Below are 5,731 nucleotides of genomic sequence, written 5' to 3'. Positions count from 1 at the left end.
GATACGCCTTGGCGTGGCAAACATTCAGATGGTCCTTCAGTTTCGCTCTCATGAGGAGGAGCTCTTGTTGAGCCTGTAAGGCTCTAGACCGTTTGTGGAGGCTTTCAATCTCAGTAATCCGTTTAAGCAGGGACTGCAGTGTTTGTTGTCGATCCCTTTTAAGCTTGCAACCCAGAGCAATAAATTCACCCCTCATAACAGATTTATGCGCTTCCCACACCGTAGTTAGAGGGACGTCTGGGGTTAAATTCTCCTCAAAGAACCACTTCAGCCTCTGTGACAATGCATCCACTACCTCCCTTCTATCCAGCAGCGTCTCATTAAGTCTCCATTGTTTACTATGAGAAGGCAGGCTAGCTATATGCATAACCACCGACACTGGAGCATGATCCGAAACCGTAATAGGATCGATCGATGCCTGCTCTACCATATCAATGCAGGGGCTCGAAATCAGGAGGTAATCCAACCTTTTATAAACATTATGGGGGGCTGAGAAAAAAGTGTAATCCCTGACTGAAGGATGTACTAAACGCCAGGCATCGGTCAGGTTAGCATCTGATATGCATGAGTTAATACGGCCCAGGGTTTTCTGCGTTTGCTGAGTGGAACCATCTGAGGTATCTATACTAGGGTTAAGGGCTACATTGAGATCCCCGCCAACAATACAGATGCCCTCAGCAAAGGCTTTGAAGATTCGTAAAGTCTGCACTATCCAAGCTTTCTGACCTCTGTTTGGGCTATAGAGACTCGCGAGGGTTACAGGTTGGGTGCCTATTGTCCCTTTAACAAAGACAAATCTGCCCTCTGCGTCTGACTGTGTGGCCGTCATTGTAAATGGGACACTTTTGGCAACAGCGATACCGACCCCTCTTTTGGCCTTAGTATAGGTGCTAAGGAACCAATTATTGAAGTATCCCTTCTGGAGAGAGGGAACATTCTCTGACCTGAAGTGCAGCTCCTGGAAAAAGCATATGTCCGTGCGAGACTTCTTTAACAAGCGTAGAACCTGCGATCTTTTTTGTGGGGTATTGAACCCCCTGACGTTAAAAGACGTGCACTTAATCTGAGACATCTCGCATGTACATATGAACCCACCAGCAGCCACCTATTAACCCGTGCACCAGAGATCCATAACATAATAGAACTGACGCGTATCCATTATTCCATGTAGAACATAGGAACATGGCCACGTAACTAAACTTGTGGGGGATACATCTGACAACTCCCAAGAAGGAGCATACAGTCAGTATGCCGTCCACCCAGGTAATGCGCTGACACCAGGACTGCGCTAGTATACCCCTGATGTAAGACATGTGGGGGGGGATCTAAGATCAAATATCAATCCTAGCATCCAGCAGATCCTGCTAACCTGGTGCCGCACTGAAAAACATCAAGTAACCCAACCCAGTATGGATCCTAAACATTCTGGTAACATAACATGGGAAATACGTGTAGAGTGCAGGGGACCGGAGCAAGACATAGGCCTACTAAACAGATAACAAGCATGACTGCGTCAAATACCACACAAAATGGCCAAGTGATACTTGCTGGGCAGATAGTAGAAGTGTGGAGATGATTCTGTCCTCACTCAGCACCCACGGAGAGAAACTGGCAAGAAACCAGGGTGACCCCCGGAGACATAGCGTTCAAGTGTCTCTGGAACTAGGCCCCATCTTCCTCTTCGGCATGGCTTTGGACCACCGTTGAACTCCTGGCAGCTCCGGCAGCGGTATCCCGGTCTCCGCCGAAGGTAGCCACGAGGGTATGTCCAGTGGAGTTGTCTGGAGCAACTCCCAGGCCGCAGCTAGATCCCTCGGGACCCGTATGGTGCACCTCCTACCCCCGACCGCAAACGTGAGGCCGAAAGGGAACAGCCATTTATATGGCGTCTTGACATGTCGTAGGTGGTCTGTAAGGGGTCGGAGGACTCTCCTCTTATTCAGCGTCGTCGGCGCTAGGTCCTGGAACAGCAGGATCGTGGCCCCTTCATAGGTGAGTTCTTTTTGCTCCCTGGCCGCTTTCAGAAGGGCCGCCGTGTCCGTATATTTCAACAAGCCACATATAACATCCCTAGGATTTTCGTTATCCTTAGGCTTCGGTCTGAGCGATCGGTGTATGCGCTCAATTTCAATGTCCGATGCGTTTTCGGTGCCTAGAAGGGTGGCAAAGATGGCGGCGGCCGCTCCTGGCAGGTCCTCGTGTGGGATCAGTTCCGGTAGGCCGCGTAGCCTAATATTTTTCCGCCTGCTGCGGTTCTCTTGGTCCTCAATGAGGGAGAAAGCTGTGTCCAAGGAGTCCATACATGCCGCGGTGTTCTCACTTAGTGAGCGGGAGAAGGTGAGTATGGCTGCTTGATTACCTTCCAATGTCTCCACGCGGTGTCCGATATGCTTGATGTCGGACTTGATCTCTTGGAGGTCTTGTAGCACAGGTGCTATAGCCGACGAGAGGGCTTGTTGAAGAAACTTCTTCGATATAGGCGCAATGCCTGAAAGCTGGGACTCATCATCGTGGCCTCCAGCAGCGCCATCAGCTTCTTGTGACCAGTCGTCTGGATCATGCGGCGCCATCTTGGGAGCTCCGCTCACCGCACCGGAGGGCTTCTTATTTAAGAACTTCTCCATGTCTGAGACCCCTCGATCAGGTTTAGGAGATTCAGTTTTGTCTCTAGGGGTATATCTGCCGATTTTCACCATACTTGTTGGGCTTTTAAGCGAAATAAACCAGGTTGCAGGATTGCATGGAGAGGAGCAGCTCCTACATGCGTCTGCTCAGGTCAGCAGTCAGACTCCGCCCCCCCTAGTAGTTATATTCTTGTACATAGGAGCAGTATTATAGTAGTTATATTCTTGTACATAGGAGCAGTATTATAGTAGTTATATTCTTGTACATAGGAGCAGTATTATAGTAGTTATATTCTTGTACATAGGAGGCAGTATTTTATTAGTTATATTGTTTGTCTTTTGGTAGTGAAGTTATCTATTTACCAGCAGGACACAAAGCTCATGTTGAAAGTGGAGCTTAATCTCAGGACAGGATGTTGCTTTATGGGTTTGTCTCTCTTCAGCAAATGTCTTTGATCAAGTAGATAAAGTTAAAGGGGTTTTCTAGGCTTCTAATTCTGATGATCTATTCTCAGGATAGGTTATCATTATCATATTGGAGGGGTCCAACACCCGTCACCCCCGCCAATTAGCTGTATGAAGGGAAGGCACACCCAATAATTTCTGCCGTCTCCCTTCTCTCTTCCTGCTTGCTATAGACATAGCGGTCCTGGTCACCGCTGATACAAGATACAAGAAGCTGCTCTGCATACATGCCTAAGCGTGCTTTCATGGTCCCGGCCACCAGAGAGGCCAGCACTTTCTCCTACAATGTGCAAGGACCACCGCTGCTGGATTAAAGGGTGGTCGGAACCCCTGAAAACGAGCTGTGTATAATGCAAAGAAAAAATTTATGAAACTAGTAAAGGAGGCAATATGGTGAATCACAATATAGTCATAAGCGGTACCACTGCCTTAATACTTTAAAGGGTAACCCTGCTGCCAAAAATATGTGAGTTAAGGTATTTATTAGAGAGGTTCTGCCCTCATAGGAGCTAAGCATCTTTCTAGGTATGAGACTCATATTCTTGCAGACAGGCAACTGGGCAGAGAGCCGGAAAATCAGGGAAACTGGGATAAGACACAGACCGAATGTTGGTTTTGGTGCGACGCGTGATATTGAACACAACGCCCAGTGCGACATCCCAGGTGGAGGAAAAATGGGGTCTAGGAGGACCCGCAAGACGTGAGCCCCTAAGAAGGCGGCAAACCAAGGGGTGCTGACCCGCAGGGCACCCATTAAATCCCTGGTGAGAGGATGAAATGGCAGAACAAAACAAATTAATTGTACAATATGCCTTACCATCATCAAAAAGCGATGTGAGAAACTGGAGGATCTCGGTCATAGGAGCTGAAACAGGATCCACGTGCCGAGCCAGGCACCAGTCAGCCCCCGATTTCCAAGCTGGCCGATAGGACCGCCTGGTTCCGGGAGCCCATGCGTGCTCCAAAAGGCGTCAAGTTGAGTTCGGAACGCCCGAGACGTCCCAGGGCATCCTGAAATTCTGCAAGCCAGGAGCTGCAGGGAGTCCTATAAAACGAGAGGGTGTCGCAGACCGGATGGATCTAAAAAGAGGTCTGGAAAAACTGGTAGAAGTAGAGGGCATTGGATCAAGCACTCCAGAAACTGGGGAAACCATGATTGAGAGGTCCAGAATGGGATTATCAGAACCAGTTCGGCCCCTTACTGGCGGACTTGGCTAATACTCTGGATCCGGGCGTCAGCTGTAGAATCGGAGAAGCTGGGTGTTCAAACGGGACGCGAAGAGGTCCAAATAAAATGGTCCCCATAGAGAGGATATGGAAGAGAATACCATCGTGTCGAACTTCCAATCGCTGGAGTCGGAGAGAAAGCGAGAATTCCAGTCTGCGAGAGTGTTGTGAAGGCCGGGAAGATATTCCGCAATCACAGTGATATCCCTGGCCAGGCAGAAGGTCCAGAAGTCTCGAGCCAACTGGGACAACGCAGTCCAATGCGTGCCCCCCATGGCGTTGACATAACGGACCGCTGAAATATTGTCCATCCACAGCCTGATACATGCCCTGGCTAGACCGTTCGAGAAACTGCAAATGGCGAAAGAGCCTGCCAGAAGTTCCAAGGAGTTGATGTGCAAACCGGACTCCTCTGCGGACCAACGTCCCCCTGTGGACACTCCGTTGCAATAAGCACCCCATCCCAGAAGGCTGGCGTCTGACTCTATCGTAAAGTCTGGACGAGGGCCGAAGATAGCCTTGCCGTTCCAGGCGTCCAGGTTGTAGATCCACCATGTCAACTCGTCCCTGGTTTCCTCGTCTAGAGTGACCAGATTCGTGTAGGATAGACCCGCGTGAAGGTGGGCGGTCTTGAGACGCTGCATGGCTCGGTAGTGCAGAGGTGCTGGGAAGAGTGCCTGGATCGACGAGGATATGAGACCTATGATGCGAGCCAGATGGCGTAGAGAGACCTAAGGAAGAGAGAGTGTGTGGCGAAGCTGCTTGCGGATAGCCCAGACCTTGGAGGACGGGAGGCTGAGCGTCTCTGTGTTCGAGTCGATAGTGAAGCCTAAAAATTCTGTGGCTTGAGCAGGAGTCAAGCAGGATTTCTCCATGTTGAGGAAAAAACCCAGGTTGGTTAATAGGTCCATGGTCCAGCTCAAGTGTGTTAGCAGGATTGAACGGTCCCGGGCCATGAGTAGGATATCGTCTAGATAAATAATTAGATGAATCCCCCGACTGCGGAGGTAGGATACGACAGGACGTAGCAACTTGGTAAAGCACCAAGTAGCTGAAGAGAGGCCGAAGGGGAGGCATGTGAACCGCCACACCTCTTTGTCCCACTGGAAACGAAGGAGATCCCTGGACATCTCCGACACCGGAACAGTTAAATAGGCATCCTTCAAGTCTAGTTTGACCAACCAATCTTGGTGGAGGAGCATGTCCCTGAGGAGGTGGATGCCCTCCATTTTGAAGTGGCGATAACGGACGAAGGCGTTTAACGCTCGAAGATTGATAACGGGTCGCATCTGACCCCCTTTTTTGGCCACAAGAAACATATTGCTGAGGATGCTGTTGGTAGATAAAGGGGCTAGTTCTACCGCGCCTTTCCAAACGAGATCCCTCAACTCCTTGTGGAGAAGGAGTTGCTTCTG

Source organism: Bufo gargarizans, chromosome 6 (genome assembly GCF_014858855.1).
Source record: "Bufo gargarizans isolate SCDJY-AF-19 chromosome 6, ASM1485885v1, whole genome shotgun sequence".
NCBI lineage: Eukaryota > Metazoa > Chordata > Amphibia > Anura > Bufonidae > Bufo > Bufo gargarizans.
Note: the sequence above shows the minus strand (reverse complement) of the source record.